At 46.9% G+C, this 17,815-nt stretch overlaps 1 protein-coding gene and 1 long non-coding RNA gene across 5 annotated transcripts in view; both read right to left on the bottom strand.

The window, feature by feature from the left end:
- Positions 1-17,815, bottom strand: part of IQSEC1 (IQ motif and Sec7 domain ArfGEF 1) — a 404,132-nt gene that overhangs the window by 246,584 nt on the left and 139,733 nt on the right. The gene's annotated exons all lie outside the window — the stretch shown is intronic.
- LOC131509754 (uncharacterized) lies at positions 6,701-8,830 on the bottom strand. Its single transcript, XR_009260680.1, has 2 exons — positions 7,308-8,830; positions 6,701-7,205 (listed from the first exon to the last, which is right to left on the bottom strand). It is a non-coding gene; the product is annotated as an uncharacterized LOC131509754 (long non-coding RNA).

Below are 17,815 nucleotides of genomic sequence, written 5' to 3' on the forward strand. Positions count from 1 at the left end.
AGGCAGAGTGGCCTCCCTGGGGGAGCTCAGCTGCCCTGAGGATGACATTTTGGTGGGGGACAAAAGAGAACCTTAGCTTCACATGATCCCAACCTCGAGGATCCTCGAGGATCCTTCCTTCGAGGAAGTCTGCTTCCTTTCTCTCAAGTCCCCCAAGATAGAAGCTGGCAATCATCCTGCAAGCTTCTACTTTTCTCTTTTCCTCCTTTACTCTCGTTTCTGGGGCTTTTCGGGGAGTGTGGTCTTACTGGAACACTCTCCTGTCGATTGAGCAGGCTGCCACCCTCCAGCCCCGGCCACTCTGTGGGGAGGAGAGCGCCTGCCCTTTGGCTGCAAGTTGGTACCCTGGCCGGGATGGTAATGAGATCCAGAAACTTGATGTCCTGTCTTCACTCCTGTCCTTAGACAACGTTGTCTGCGTAGGGCACGGGACAGCCACCTAAGCCACGAAGCCTAAGACTCCCAAGTGAGGTTTCCTCGTCAGGGGTCTAATGCGATCCCCTCCACCACTCTGGACTAGCCACCTCTGGCCGCAACAGCTCCACTGGGAGACGGCAGGAACCAGTACCTGAGTGAATTAAAACCCAACTGGGGACCGTTCCCTAGGGGAGTTGCTTGTGAAGACTCTATGGGTGGGACTGTCACTTGGACCATGATGGATTTCCACCTGTGCTGTTTCTGTCAATGTCCTCTACTAACTACTACTGAAATTACAAAACTGGGCAATTGATTCCCCCTTGTGAAACTTTTCTAGTGTTTTCCGTGGGTTACAAATGGCAGGTTCTTCAAGAACCTGGAGCCTGGCCTCTGTGGCATGCTCTTCAAAGACCAGGGAATCAGGACGTGACCATCAGGGCCCTTTTCAGGCACGGCCGTCGGGGTAAGGTATTTCGGTCCATTCGCCAGGCACCTGTCTGCAGTCTAGAATGCCAGGAAGTGGGGGGACGCTAGCATTCCTCCTTCAGGAGCCCTTAGTCGGCCAGTTGGCGGTCATGGAGATTTTATTCGAGGGACGCCTCGGGGCACGTTGACACCTGGAAGCTCTGACATACCGTGTGCATGGGGTGCCACCCAGGAGTCGGGGGCATGGTCAGCGGCAACGGAGCCTCTCTCTCTTTTCTTTCGACTTTTCTCTCTGGGAGGAGCATGGGGGCTTCTCCTCAGTCTCCAAAGATTCTCCCTTGGGATGCCTTTGTAACCCACTGGCAACAACTGGGCTTGCAAAATGCAGAAAGGACTGATCCTGTAACACTGTGTGGCCTTAGTAAACGGACAGAGGTACCCACCTCCAGGCCTTCATGGCTACCCGGACCCTGGGGCCCCTTGGGGAACATGCTCAGGAACCAGGTCAGGAAACTCCCTCCTGATATACCGGATGATAATTGTCTCAACAGGCCTCATTCCTCCTAAGAGAACCCAGGTTAAGGGAGGAAACACAGGCCATCCCTGACAAAGGGGACGCGGACTCTTTCTCTCTGTTCCTCCTCCTACTAGATGTGAGGGCTTCTCCCTCATTTATTTCCCGGCTTCACAGCTATGATTAGAGCCACGTGTGCTTAGTCTTCCTTGGGACGGGGACTTGAAGGAATATTCCCGAGCAGCTGCTAAAACTCCATTTGTTTTCCCCTCTTCTCTGGCCTGACCCAGATCGCCCATTTCCACTTTGGGGGAACAGAAAACATGGCATCTGTGCCTCTGACAGAGCTGATGAGGTTGGAACCAGGAAATTGTCCTTGTCTGCCTTCTGCTGGCACCTCACCTCTTCTGCCTTCCCCTCCCCCTCCTCCTGTTTCTGCACCACCTTGGGTGTGGCCTGAGTACCTGGTTCCTATCCCATCCTCAGTGCCTCGGGCACCGCCGGCTCCTTCTCCTACCCTCCAGGTCAAGGAGCCCAGAGCACCCCTGGGACCACCCGCCCCAGATCCCTCTCCACTGGCATCCCGGGAGAACAAACGGATTTTCTTTTTTTAAGTGGACGCAGGTGAAACAATTCAGTGTTGAAACTCACCTAAGTTTGGCGGACCTGTCTTTAGACTTATCAGCATTAAATAGAAAACGTTTTTTCTACCAAGGTTTTCTACCAAGGTCAGAGAAGCTCATTTTATCTCGGTTGCAATTTGTTAGCACAAAGATGACTTAAAATAATGGTTAGTTGTGCCTGGTTCAAAGTTGTCACAGGTTAAGATAGCTTTCAAAGTCTTTCATAACATGAAACTTTAAGGTTTCGTTATTGCTGTTTTTTTTTTTTTAACATTTATGCATTTTTGAAAGAGAGCAAACGGGGGAGGGCTAGAGAGAGAGGGAGACACAGAGTCCGAAGCAGGCTCCGGGCTCCGAACTGTCAGCACAGAGCCTGACGTGAGGCTCGAACTCACGGACCGGGAGGTCATGCCCTGAGCCGAAGTCCCACGCTCAACCCACTGAGCCACCCAGGCGCCTCAGTAACCTGAAACTTTAAAGTTTTCTTTCAAGTCTGCATGACAAAGGAGATGAAGTTCACTGGGCATCTAGGTTTTTTGTTTTTTTTTCCAAATAGGACCGAGTGCTCGAGCATTGATTCCTAAACATAAGGTTTGTCTGCTTGGGAAACAAGGTTCTTTTTCTCAGTTGTCTGACAGGAGAACCAAAGCTTTCTAAAGCTTTCTAAAGCTTTCTAACGATCAGGTCTTTGATGACCTCAAGTGAAAACGTGTCCTTGGTAAAGGAGCTAGGCTTTGCTAACAGATCTATGATGCTACACGTTTGCCTGTAGGATCTCTCATTGCCACCTTCAACCTTGGTTGAATAAATAAAGTTGTAAGGTTTGTAATGACCTGCAATCCTATTTGGGACAGGTTTCATAACCTTCTAAGGTTTTAGCAGACTTTCCCAAGATTTCAATTGTAAATGAAGTCTTTCTGACCAGGTAGGCCTTTTCATTTGGTATGTTAAGTTACTCAGAAAAGCTCTATCAAATGATGGTAAACCTTGGGCTGTACTGCACGGGTAAATGTTGCAACTACCCCCACTCTACACGCGATTCCTAGAGTTTTCAGTGTTTTGGCATAAGGTCGTCACTTGATAGTCTGATTATTGAAGTGTTATGTGTCGCAGAAATAACTGAGTTTCCTCGTCAGCTGCATCCTTAAGGACCTCTCGATTCGGAAAAAGGGCTCTGTGGACAAACACGGGTATTTGATGTCTTTAAGATGAACATGAAAACGGGTAAGAATGTCCAGAGTTCAGAATGAAAAAGCCGCAATCAAACTGAACAAGAGTTGGGAACGTGGGACTGAACGAACTGAGGAAGATCAGAGTTTTGGGACTCTTGTCAGAGACACTGCTGGTTCTCCGATGTTTGCTCTTTCTGGTGAAGGAAACTTCCTCTTAAGATAGCTATGATCTACGGAAATGTCATCAAGCATTCCTTTGTGAGCGGAAGCGTTTATCTTTTCTCTCTACCTAAACCCTCTGACATTCACACCCTCCCAGTGAGTATCCTTTCTCTCGTGACAATCGTACTCATTTGCGTTAAGTCCTTGGAACGGGACACCATTGGAAATACTGGTTATTTTTACCAAGGCTTTGACTGGGACATCCTATTTGAGAGCCATGCACAGACTCAGAGGTGTGAGCCTGTAGCTCCAAGGGACCAAGGTTGACTTTGGGAAACATGGAGCCATACAGCCCCTTGGAAATGTTGACCCGATACCTTGCTTCCAGAGTTCCCAGTAGCCTCCCCAGGTGAGTCAAGAATGTCACTTCCTGGCAGATGCAGGAACCTCAGGATATCTCGGGGACCTCGTGAAGAGGAATTCGCCCAATTCCACAGATATTGCAGGCCTGTCTGACAGAAGTAACTGGCTTGGCTTCTGGCCTGGAGAGGCTACAAAAAGTTCAGTCTGGAGATTCCTGATGAAAGGTTCCGGCAGAGCAGACTTGAAAAGATCCTTATGATCCATCGCTATTCTTGCTGAACTTATGGAAACAATTGGGCCAAGGTTGTTAAAGCTGGACTTGTCCTACGAGTGAATTAGTCTCGATTTGGCCATCTCTGGAAATGAGGGTTGTTTACAGAGACAAACTATGTTTCAAGAACGCATCATTAGGGATGGTAAATCCTAGTTATGATTGTCTTTAAAAGTTTGTTGTTTGCTTAGGCAAACTTTGTCACAGTAGCACAGGTATGGACAATCTTCTTGCTTGTTATTCTGCGGGAATAATAACCCCATGGGTATATGATTTAAACGACTGGAAGATGGGATGGATTCACCTATCAATAGACAAAGAGGCTAGTGGTTTATTCATCCTTCACTTGAGGCTGGGTTAATTCATAAATCTCTAAGCATGCAAACATATCCCTCCTAAACCTGATCTGACAGTTACTAGAAACCTACCCCATAGAAACCCAAAAGACCTGGTTTATTCAAAGGATGGAAAGTCGAATACAACAGGGGATTTGACTCCAAAATAAAAGGGCTGCAGTCAAGTTACAGGGGCATTTTTCACAGGCTCCCGTATCTAAATGAAACCTGTACCCCCTTTCGCAGGAAATCCATGAGCACACGAATGTGCCTTCTTCTTCCTGTGAACCTGTGGAACACTTGTTCACACCTCTTATGATGATGGCAGCTTTCTTTTTCATTCTTTCTTTTTTATTCTCTTTCCCCAAGTTCTACTAACAAGTCCTTCTTACAATGGGCCATTCAAAAGGACCACCACAGACATTTGAGGTACAAACCAGAAAGACCAACCTCATTCCTGCTGCCTCTTCCCACTCTCCTCTGAGGATGCTTCCCGCCCGAAATCTAACATCTCACTGGCAGCACTGGGAAACACTAAGTTTATGATTTGCTCTAACCAGTCACCCACCCCTGTTTTTCTCGGTTCCAGAAGAGTACCTCTGATTAATTAGCTGATTGCTTACTGAACCAAACAGAGTCTACAGGATGGCTGTACATACATCACTTGTTACACAGTTAAGGACTTAAATGACTCTCAACATACCATTATAGTGTTAAATACGAACATAACTCGAATGCAGAAAACAGTTCTACAAAATAGAACGGCATATGTGCTAACTGCTGCACAAGGTGTAACTTATACTCTCATCAAAACAAAATGCTGTGTGTACATTCCAGATGACCACAGAAACATTTCTGGATTTCTCACTGACATGAGTACTCCAACTTGGCGCTTTAAACAATCCCTTTCCTGTAATGATTGGTTAAACTCCTGGACTGGAGGAGGTGCGTCAGCTACCAAAGGACTTCCACTTGGGCTGATCTTTCTAGTGGTTCTCATTCTGTTCTGCTTTTTCTCCCATGTCTCTCTGCCTGGTACCAAGACTCCATCACTGCAATCACTTCAAGCCAACACACGATCCTTTTTGCTCAAGGAGGTTCATACACATTGCCCACGGTGGATTCAGCTGCCTCTGACTTTTATAACTCCCCTCTATGTTCCCTGACTGACCCATATTGACCGAGATAGGTAGGGACAACTCTACGCCCTTGCTCAGCAGAAAGAAGCTACGGAAGATGAGACCTTCCGCCTGCAGCAACCCTAAAGATTCCAGGGTCAAAACTGCTAAGGGGGCAGGGGGATATGATGAGGGAGCATAAGGCAGGCTCAGGGCAAAATCCAGGCTGGCACCGTGCCTCCCAGGTGGAATGTGTGTGTTAGTCCTTGGACACTCCTGGCTCCCCAAGAACAAAGGAAAGGGGTTTAAATGCTTGCCGTGGTCATGTGGGAAACTAAGGCAAATGAAAACTTAAATTCCCTTACTGCCTGCAGCCCATTGACAAGTCCATGAAACAGGCAGTGACCTCCCTCTAGGAGCTCAGCTGCCTGACAGGATGACATTTTGGTGGGGGCAAAAGAGAACCTTAGCTTCACATGATCCCAACCTCGAGGACCCTGCAAATCTACTTCATCTCGACCCCCGCAACATATATGCTGGCAATCATCCTCCATGCTTATGGCCTGCCCAGATCCATCTAAAGGGTCTCATGGCTGAGGTTTCATTAAACGGCAAGAAACGGCGTTTTACTGGCAACAGCTAGCCCCTCAAGGTCCTGGAACCTTGAGTCCTAGAGTAAGTCTCCAAGGAATTCTGGCTCTCTCCCTAACCCCCTCCCAACCTGAGGGTATATAATGAGCTACCCGTCACGACGCCAGTGCAGCTCTCCCTGCCCATGGGACCTGTCCCCGTGCTTTAATAAAATCACCTTTTTGCACCAAAGACTTCTTCCTTGGCCATCAGCTCCAGACCCACGAACCCCCCATCACTCCAAAACTTCACCACCTCCACCTTGTGCTTCCTACAACTCCACATCCAGCAGGTCACTCGCCCACCGACACTCCTCCAGCCTGTGAAGCTGTTCTGGATCTGGTCCCACCCGTCGCCCTGGCCAATCTCCTGCGCCATGTCCCCGGGCTTCCTGGAGCTCAGCATCGTTCCCTGCACTTAAAACGCAGGGACAGGGCTCCTGGGTGGGCCTCAGTGGCTCAAGCGTCCCACTCTTGGTCTCGCTCAGGTCGCCATCTCACAGTTTTGTGAGCTGGAGCCCCACGTCGGGCTCCGAGCTGACAGCACAGAGTAGACTTGGGATTCTCCCTCTGTCCCTCCTCACTCGCACTGTCCCTTCTCTTTCAAAACAAACATTTAAGTTCCTTTAAAGTTAAAAAACAAAATAAAATAAAGGCACGGACACGTGGCTCTCTTCTGGCTCTCATTTATTTGCATTTTTTGGGGGTTGTATTTTATTATTTTTTTTAAATACATTTTTTAATTTATTGAGATGTTTGAGAACCTGATTTTTTGGCTCTAGGGGCATCCTCCCTGGCTGCCTGTATTCACTGCTGGTGTCAGAGTTTGTGGCTGGCGAGTTGAATCTGGGCCCGCTAATCGTGGTCACTATGGTAGTCCCTTCAGAGGTCAGACTACTCCGCTCTGAGGACAGGCCTGTGCTGGAACAGGTTGGGATGGGGCCCCAGCAGCAGATTCTTCTTGGTGTCCTGATCGTGGGCTGGATAGTTGTCAACGTGTACCACATGTTCTCACTCTCCAGGGACATGAAAATCAAAGCACTGTGTTCCCGGTTTTCGATATTTCGTTCCGCGTCCCAGAAGACTTCCCCCTCAAACGGCTCCAACCCGGTGGCCAAGCAGTACCAAAGCACCCCCAGGCTGCAAGCGTTTGCGGAAGGGGTGTCCTCCCTTTGCTGCAGGAAGAGTCGCGGGGCAGAATAAGGGGGGCTGTCCCAGAAGGTGTTGAGTTCGTAACCAGCAAACTGGATGCTCAGTCCAACCCCCGTGTGTTTTACCTTCAGCTCCTTGTCAAAAAGCAGTGTCTCTAGCTTCAGATACCCGCTGATCATACCTTGTTGGTGGTAGTACTCCACAACCGATAACAGCTGGCAGAATTTGTCTGGAACCTCCTCCATCACTTGGCCACGGTGCGTAAAATCATCACACTAGTTGTCTCTGCGTATTCTGAAGAGAGGACTAACATTTCCTTGGTGTTGATCACCTCGAGTGACTTGACAATATTTGGGTGACTTGAGGTCTTCATATTCTGGGCTTCAAGACAAAGTCCCTGGAGGCCAGTGGGGTCCTTCTGGGTTTTCCTGATGAACTTCACATCAGACTGCTGACTGGTTAGGATGTTCGAGGCCAGATTCATTATGGGGACACCGCCCTCACTGGTGGTCTCGCAGATCTTGTAAATACAGAAGTCCTCCTCACCAGCAGTAATGGCCTTACGCCCCTGAAGCATGGTGACCTACTAACTATACTAACGCTAAATAATGCTAATTACACAGACTATGCTAACCAACAATACCAACCTACAAAATTTGCCAATACTAACAATACTATGCTTATGAACTATACTAACAATATGAACTATACTAACAATATGAACTATACTGACTGTACTAAAACGCTAACACACAAAAAAAAACCAAATGAGAAACACACACGTGCACACACACTCACACACACACACACACACACACACACACACACACACACACAAAGAAAATGAAGGGAGGAAACGAAAAAAAATTGAGAAAAAGAAAAACTAAAAAAGAAAAAAAGAAAAAAGTAAAAACAGAAAAAGGCAAAAAAAATTGGGAGAGAAAAGGAGTAGAGAAGAAAGAAAAATGAAAATAAAAAAACAAACAAAATGAAAAAAAGAGAATCAAAATCAAACTAGCTAGGGTCAAAGGCCGACAGGTCACCAAGGCTTCCTGGGCTGTAAAGACCAAACACCCAGCCGAGCCAGGGTCTTATATAGACAGGTCTTGCCATGACTTCACCATGGGGCTTTGTGAGGGCACAGCAAGAAATGGGCCAATTATGCAATCATGGCTGGGGATGTCTGAGACCACAGTGGTTTCCTCACTTTTTACTCCCAAAACTCCTTTACTCAATAAAAAAAAAAGACCCCCAATGGGCTTTTTGTTTGTTTGTGTGGGCTTTTCAAGATTGATAGTTACTTTGTTAGAAATCAAAATCTGTAAGATGGTTCAGTGGCCTTTTCACTTCAAGTTTAGAAAACTGTAATTTTGGCTCGTATAGACCTCGTAATGTCTACACTTAAAAGACTCAGTTCCTGGTCTCAAAATGGTGCTACAACGTATAAGGAAATGTTGTGTTGTGTAAAACACGATAAGGCTCATTATTAACATCTATAAAGCTCAGAGGAAGATTGCTTTTCATCATATTTTCACTGATAAGGTTGTGAGGAGATTTCTCATCAGAAACCTTGGAGGCTAGAAGGCATGGGTTGATGTGTTGAAAGCATCGAAGGAAAAAAGCTGTCAACCAAGAATCCTACATTTGGGAAAACTGTCCTTCAAAAATGAGGAAGAAATGAAGACATTCTCAGATCGACCAAAGCTGAAAGCCTTGCCCTGATGATTAGACCGGCCCTGCAGTGAAGGGGGTCCTTCAGGTTGAAATGAAAGGGCACTGAACAAGTAACTCGAAGCCTTCTGAAGAAATAATCTCCGGTAAAAGTAAGCAGACAGACAATTGTGAACGCTAGTACTGTTATGACTTTGGTCTGTAGCTCTACTTTTGGTTCTCTATGTTAAGAGACTGATATATTTAAAAACCTAATTATTCATCTATGCTTTTGGACACAAGATGCATAAAGATGCAATTTTGTGACATTAACAACTGAAAGAAGGTGGGGTCAGGGCTGTAAAGTAGCTGAGTTTTCATGTATTATTGAGGTTAAGCTGGTATAAATTGACATTACCATGTTGTAACTTTAGGATGTTAAAAGCAATCCCATGGTAACCACACACACACACACACACACACACACGTCACAGAACATACACAAAAGGAAATGAGAAGGGAATTAAAATGTTTCACTACAAAAAAAAAGTCAACTAAATGCAAAAGAAGATAGTTATGCAGAAAATTTCAGACAGAAAGCAATTAAGGCATATAGAAAACAAAGAGCAAACCACAGAAGGAATTCCTTCCTTTTCAGTAATGACTTTAAATGTAAGCAGATTGGGCGCCTGGGTGGCGCAGTCGGTTAAGCGTCCGACTTCAGCCAGGTCACGATCTCGCGGTCCGTGAGTTCGAGCCCCACGTCAGGCTCTGGGCTGATGGCTCGGAGCCTGGAGCCTGTTTCCGATTCTGTGTCTCCCTCTCTCTCTGCCCCTCCCCCGTTCATGCTCTGTCTCTCTCTGTCCCAAAAATAAAAAAATAAAAAAAAAAAAATTTGAAAAATAAATGTAAGCAGATTAAACAGATTAGTGAAATGGATAAAAACATAGGATCCAACTATCTGTTACCTGCAAGGGACTCAGATCCAAAGACACAAAAAAGTTGAACATGAAAGGAAGGAAAAAGATAATCCATGCAAATAGTAACCAAAAGAAAGGGTGGAGTGGCTGTAATAATACCAGACAAAACAGACGTTCAATCAGAAAATGTTACAAGAGACAAAGAAGGACATTTTATATGAATTAAGAGGTTCAGTACAGCAAGAAGAAAAAATGATAAACATTTACACACATAATGAGAGGCCATTATCGACAGAACTGAAGGGAAAAATAGTTCTATAATAATCATTGGAGCCTTCAATATCCCACTGTCAATAATGCACAGAACAACCAGACAGAAGGTAAGTAAGGACACAGAGGATTTGAAGAACACGATAGCCCAGCCAGATCTAACAGACGGGCACGGGACCCCACCCAACAATAACGGCACGAGGGACCTTCTCTGAGACAGACTTTGCATTAGGTCACGAGTTAAGTCTCAGTAGATTTTACAAGATAGATATCATACAAAGTATCTTTTCCAACCACAAGAAGATGAAGTCAGAAATCGGTAACAGAAGGAAGAGTGGAAAATTTAAAAAGCTGTGAAAACTGAAAACACACTCTCAAAGAACCAATGTGTCAAAGAAGAAATCACAGTGGAACGTGAAAATACGTAGAGGTGAAGGGAAATGAAACACGACTCCTGGAAAACAACAAAGCAGTGGTGAGGGGGAAATTTATAGCTGTAAATGCTCACAGTAAACATCAAGACAGATCTTAAATCAACACCATAGACGTGCAACTTAAGAAACTAGAAAAAGCCAAAGGTAGCAAAGGGAAGGAAATAATAACGATTAGAGCAGAGATACATGAAACAGAGGGTCTTTCTACTCCTTACAGACGTCGAAAGGGTTAGAGTGCTATCAACAAGTGTATTCCAGCTCATTGGAGAATCCAGATACAATGGACAAATCTCTAGACCTAGAAAACCTGCCAAGACTAAATCACAAAGAAAGACAAAATCGGAAGAGATTCGTACATAACTAGGGAGGAGATTGAGGCTGTAATCGAAGACCACTTGACAAAAAAAAGCCCCGGATCTGACAGCCTCACTGGTGAATTCTACCAAACATTGGAAGAATTGACACCAATCTTCTCAAACTCTTCCAAAAAATTCAGGAGAAAGAATACTTCCTAACTAATTCTATCAGGCCGGCATTGCTTTGATGCACCCTAAATATCTCTGGGCCACCTTCCAGACAGTCACCAGAGGAGTTTTCTAAGATATCCAGCCAGATGAGTTATTTTCTCAGCGACAAAAGAGACCTTTCTCTTGTCTGTGGAAAGAGAGGACCAGTAGTGTCTCCAGAATCAGGCTGAACATCTATGGACCTCTTCTGAGAGCCTCCGTCCACAACGGATGGGCCACACCGCAGACTGGACACAGCTGAAGCGGGGCAGGGGGTGGGGTGGGGAGGGGAAAATTCACGGAGGTAACCTGGGCTTCAATTGGTCTGTCAGCTGCTTTGACCGCTTTGGGCATCTTTGAATACAACAAGCCATGTCCTCGTTGGACGCTGGGAAAGGACAATCTATCTGCACATCCAGCCCTACGGGCTGGAGTCTCCCAAACGAGGCCATCGTTTGTTTTTGGCAACTCTGCTCCACCACAATATTCATCAGACTCCTGAGAAAGACGACCGATGAAGGGATCCATAAATGGTAAGACCATCTTGCACTTAGCTGTGTTTTGGAAAAGGGAGATATTAGGAAACTGGGCCTTTAAGGTTTTGCTTGCACCCTGTTTGTGGAATGGTACGTGTGTCTATGTATGTTGCAAATGTGAGACAGTTTCTCTACCTCCAGGTGGTGGTTGTGAAAATTAATTTGTAAAAGTGCTCTACTTAGCTGGTTTGAAGGCAAGTGCTTGTAAGAACTGGGTGTTCTAGGGGCGCCTGGGTGGCTCGGTCGGTTAAGCGTCTGACTTCAGCCCAGGTCATGATCTTGTGGTCTGTGGGTTTGTGCCCCACGTAGTGCTCTGTGCTGAGGGCTCAGAGCCTGGAGCCTGCTTGAGATTCTGTGTCTCCCTCTCTCTCTAATCCTCCCCCATTCACTCTGTCTCTCTCTGTCTCTCTCTCTCTCTCTCAAAAGTAAATAAACATTAAAACAATTAAAAGGAAAAAAAGAACTGGCCGTTCTAAAACTCAGAAAGATAGAAACTAACCCCAGGTGTCTTTCAAGTTCAAGTGATCTTGGATAATATTTGGTATGAAAGCTAATGTAACGTTGTTCGTTTAGTTAAAGTGGACATGTCTTTAGAATTGCCAACATTAAATATGATAGTTTCACTCTGCTTGTGTTTACTGTAAGTCAAACCAGCTATTGGCGTTGTGACTGTCACAAAATGTGATGGAAAAGAAAAAGACGTTAGAGCCCTGTCCAATGGCTTCTGAAGCTTTATGGGCAAGCGAAGGACAGACAGATGTAAATAATTTTAATAAATGTAATAAAGGCTACTTGAAAAAATAAGGGAAAAAATTCTGTATTTAATGAAAGTGAGACTGGTTATTTAAAGAGGGAAAACTTGGGGTACCTGGGTGGCTCAGTCTGTTGAGCATCCTGCTCCTGACCTCTGCCCAAGTCATAATCCCAGAGTTGTGGGATTGAGCCCCGTGTCAGGCTCCAAGTGGAGCCTGCTTGAGATTCTCTGTGTCTCTCTGTGTCTCTCTCTCTCCCCCCTTCCCCCGCTTGTGCTCTCTCTCTCTCAGACAAAATTCTAAAAAAAAATAAAGAGGGGAAAACGTAGGACAAAATCTGAAGGAATGAGAAAGGGAAAATTGCAGAAGGTTTGTGAGAAGGGAATCTTTTGAAAGAAATGCTATGCATGGTCGGGACCGAGATTCTGGAGTTTTGCATGTAAGAAACAAGTTTATGAGGGCAGTGATCCACCCCCGGCGAAGAGAAGGGGGAGGCAGAGAACGATGTCAGGCAGAAGTTGAGCAGTGACACTTCAACGGAAGCCTTAGCCGACTCTCTGAGCAGTCCCGAAAGTTGGACTGCCCTTCGGAAGCATCCAAACTTAGGTGAAAGGGGCTGGCTCTTCGTAAGCGTCTTTGGATGTGACCACCTGGGCAGCGGGCAATGCCCTTGGCAAGGCCGCTGTCTACAGTCACGGCGATCCCTGATGATGTCTGAGCGTCGAAGGCTGTAGGCAGCATTGCTATGGCTGGGAGACCTTGGTTCCTGCCGGAGATTCTGGTCAGCACATCCCAACACCCGTCACAAGAACTCAGACCCATGCAGTGCCCTGGATGTCCTTGTCCAAATAAGTATGTATCAACGTGGGAGGCGACACGGAGAAAGAAAGAAGGGACTGCATATCTTTTTAAAAATTCATCTCGTTGCAACGAATGAGTTTTAATATCCAAAGTACAGCGGTATAAGACTGGAATTTGGGTTTTCTCGCTGTTAATGTGACAGAGGCTTCTTAGATGATGGGTCTAAATTATCAACAGAGCTTTTTCTTTACCTTTAATCTGCCTAGAAAAACAAAGTTTCTATGTCTTGTCTTTGTTAGGTCTTTGCTTACTTAAGAAAGTTGAATCTGCTCAGTGTTAAGAGAGCTAAGGTTTGCTCACAGCTCCATTTGCCTTGCTGTCTGCATTTACCTTGAGAATCTCTTCTTGCCATCCTGGCTAAATAAGTATCCCGTTTTGTAACGATCTGTAATCCTATTTAGGCACGTGTTTGGAAACCTTCTGGTATTTCACCAACTTCCAAAAACCCAGCTTGTGAATGGAAGTCTTTTTGACGAATTAGGCTTATTCCCTGGTGTGTCAAATGACATGGGAGGCATGATCAAATAAGCGATGAGGCATTTGTTGTATGGGTGATTGCTCTAAGTGTCCTAGAGATTTTATAAGATTCCTAAGGTTTTGATATGTCCTGGTATAGCGTCATCGCTTGTAATACTAACTACTGAAGTATCGTGTGTCACAGAATCTCCTTGCCAGCTGCACTGCATTGACAAATACAGCTCTCTGATCCCTTCAGGATCATAAAGCTAAGCTTAGTAAGAATTCCCAGAACTAATGGCGAAACTGCTTTCAAACAGACACTTGTGTAAACATTGCTGGTCCTCTAATGTTTGCTCTTCTAAATTTAAGTCTGCCTATGACATTTGGTAGACGTTTGGTAAATAATTTCTTCATAAACAGATAGGAAACATTTATCCCTTTCTCCCTACCTGGTACCACCAGAATTCAAAACTCTCAGGGAGTATTCTCGTATTTTCACGGCAGTGTATTTACTTGCAGAAGTTCGATACGAATCCGTTCTCCTTGCAACAGGACGCCACTGGAAACATTGGTCATGTTGCCAAGGCTTTGACTGGAATGTCACAGTTGAGGGAGATATGCCTAGACTCAGCTACAATCAGAGAGCTTTAAGGAACTAATTAAGGTTGACTTTGCCGAGCCAATGAAGCCCCTTGGAAAACTTGCCTCGTACCTTGCTTACAAAGTTTCCAGCAGCCCTACCAGGTGAATAAGGAAGGTTGTCACTTCCTGGCAGGTGCAGGAACCTCAGGGTATTTGGGGGATCTTGAGAAGAGAGGGAGCCACCCACATCTATAGGTATGGCAGGCAAAGGCTGGTGGCCAGTATTTGGCTTGGCTTCTTGAGCCTGACAAGGTTGTTAAAAGTTCAATCTGACATTCCTTACGAAAAGTTCCAGCGAAGCAGATTGAAAAAACCAAACACCTATATGACCAATCACCGTTGTGATGGCGCTTGTGTAAACAGGCCCAGCTTCAACTGGACAATTTTACAAACAAATGTGTCCTAATTTGGCGATCTTTGGTGGAGATGAGGGTGGTTTCAGAGAGAGAGATTGTTCCAGTAACACACCTGTGAAAATGTAAGATCATTGTTCCGATGAACCGTCTTTGAGGGTTCGTTGGGTGTCTATACACCTGGGCTGGGTCCTGAATTCTTCTGGTTTCCTTGAATGTCTGACCCTGACTCTCCAAACTAAGGTTTCCAGTTTTCTCCCACTGTGTTGACTGGAAGCACTGAGAATGAAAACTGCTTTTCCCTGAAGCCCCGCAAACCGAAGCCAGACCACCCGAGGTACACGTGACAGAAAAGTGGCCCGGTGATCTAAGGGCCACTCAGAAAGATCACCAGAGACACACGGATAGCTGAACAAGCTGATCGCAGCCTTCCCGACTGGACAAGCTGCCATCGGAGCATCCAGACGTGGACGTGTTCACGGATGGGGGCAGTTTCACGGGTCAAAGACAAGGAAGAGCTGGGTGCAGTGGTGACCCTTCAGCTATCGTCCGCTGCGGAAGAAGCCCCAAAGTGGACCGACTGCCCAAGGGAACCATGCTGGCAGCCCGTCGAAGACTCCAAGACCCTCTGGAAGAGCTTTAGTGCCAAAGATAGACTTAACTACATATCAACCCCAACGTCCCTTGGAGGACCAAAGAGGAGTTAAGTAAGGAGTGGGGGTTTGGACACCATGCTGGCATTGACACCGGCTGGAAATAGAATGAATCCTTACCCTAGAGCATCTGATGAAAGAAATAATTAGCCGCATTCCTCGAAGCACCCTTTATGGGAAAGATGCCACTCTCCAGTGGATCCAGAAGTATACTGCGGGCTCCGATTTCAGCGAAATGCTACAAAAGGCAACGCTTGTGCTAAAAACAATCCTAAGACTGGGTGCCCACAAGTTCTCAAGGGTATACAACTGAGAGGCCCTAAACCTGGGGAAGACCGGCAGGCAGCCTTTCCCGGAATGCAAAGAACAACGGGAAATTCTCGGGGTTTGCTTGTATCTGCAGACACCTTTATCAACGGGGTTGAGGTTCCTCCCTGCTGTTCAGAGAAGGCCTCGGGAGTTGTTAAAATGCTTTTAAGCGAGACCATTTCTAGGTTTGGACTGCCGCTAATAATTCAGAGTGACAATGGAGTGACAACCACAGCGTCCAAGGCCTTGGGCATTCAGTGGAAATCACACGCTTCCTGGAGACACCGAGACAGTGGAAAAAGGGAAAAAAATGAACTTTGGCAAAGCTCTGCCAAGAAACCCACTTCACTTGGGAACAACCCGTGCCATCTGCCCTGCTTTGGGAAAGAGTGGTCCCTAGAAGAGGGCTTGGTTTAAGCCCCTGTGGAATGTTATATGGAAGACTTTCTATGTCCTTTTCGTGACCTAGGAGTTGCTGGCGGGGCTGCCACCAGCGATTTGGATACTATCAGGTACATCCAGTGCCTGAATTTGCTTCCGGCAGGCTGATGTACCTCACAGATGTGTCTTCACGCTGCCTGAATCCCTTAGTGACATCCAAAGGTGTCACTAAAGATGTCAGTAAAGACCTGAAGAGCGGGAGCCCAGAGGACCAGCTCCAGCCTCACTGGACAGGTCAGACCCTGCGAGGTGCTGTTGACCCCCCACTCCTCTGAAACTACAGGGAATTGAGCCGTGGATTCACACTTGAATGACAAGAATCCACATGTTCCCTACACCCTGTCAGCAGGGAGGAGGTCGAAAGGGACCCGGCTCAGACCAGTGAGCCTCTGCCGGACCTGAAACTATGACTCGGGGTTAACTGGTCCAAGGGAATCAAGCCATGAGTACAACATGCTACCTGTTGTTCTCTAGTACCCCTAAAACCCTAGACACAACATGGTCCAGGAACTATTGACCAAAGGACAAAAATCCTGGTAATGCAGAACATTCCTTTCCACCCCAAAGTTTCCACTTGTCTAACCCCAGTCTTCACCCCACCTCAGCAGGAAGTAACGGCCGCGGCCGGGTCGTGGTCCCAATACCCACAAGAATGAGGACGGATCAAAAGACCCTGGGGACTGAAAAGGGTAACCAAAGGGTTAGCGGCCGCAACTTTGTACCCTGACCTTTTTCCTTTGCCACTAAGTACCCCTGACTCTCCTCCTCTAGGGAGGTGGATGTGAGGCGTGCCCTCCTGCCTCTGGAATAAACTCTTGCTTTGCTTTATACTCCATGTCTCAGTGATGGTCTTGATGCGCATCAGGCAGATGAACTTGGGTTCACTACACATGGCAGGCACTCAGTAAAGACCGCTGAACCCACGTGGACTCTGACGCTTGGAGAGTTAAGTGTCTGGTCCGTGGTGACACAGGGTAGGATGAGGAGAAGGCTTTGATTTCTGAACTGTAGTGCCTCTACTCCCATCCACAGTGCTAAGAAGTTTCTGCTCTCCTCCCAAGGCCACCTGCTCAGCCCTCGGCACAGCACCTCCGTGGCCCCAGCCCCTGTCCCTGCTTTGGAGCCAGCTCCCCATTCCGACCTGGAGGTGAGAGACAGCTCAGCCCTGTTTACCCAGCTCCACCAACATCCCAGCCTCATCTGCCAACTTTGGCAATTTTCATACCACCTCGCACACAAAATAATTTGCACGCTCCCATTTTGGGTTTGGGGGGAGAAAAGGCCCAGTCAGTTAATTACAAAGGCTGCCTCGCCTTGGCACGGAGTGGTGGGAGATGTTCACAGGAAAACGGATTAATTTGGACTCATTGCTTTCCCTTCCATGTCCTCATGCCAATTAAGACAACACTTGTAACCAAGCCCACCTTCTCCAGAAGCAGCCCCCACGCTCCCTAAATAAGCAGTCCTCAGGTTTCACTGGCTGGCTGCTCAGGGTCCCGAGAAGCTTGCTGGGACCTTTGGAAAATGCCAGTCAGGGTTTTAGGATTCTTCTGCCAGGGGTGGGGGGTGGGGGGTGGGGGGACCTACGGGAACTGCTTGGTTCGGTGTTTCTGAGCTCACACTGGTGAGCTGGGCACAGCCGAATACTGGACGCGGCCTGCTTGGACAGAGGCTGGGTGTCCAGGCTGCCTGCTGGAATCACGCGGGAAGGGGGCAAAATTCAGAGTCTCAGGCCCCGCCCCCCGACCCTACCGAGTCAGACACGTCAAGGACAGGGCCTGGAAATCTGTACCTTCCACAGGCACCAAGGACAGGACCTGGAAAGGCTTTGGGTGGGAAGTCTCAGA

This window comes from Neofelis nebulosa, chromosome 4 (assembly GCF_028018385.1).
Source record: "Neofelis nebulosa isolate mNeoNeb1 chromosome 4, mNeoNeb1.pri, whole genome shotgun sequence".
Lineage (NCBI taxonomy): Eukaryota > Metazoa > Chordata > Mammalia > Carnivora > Felidae > Neofelis > Neofelis nebulosa.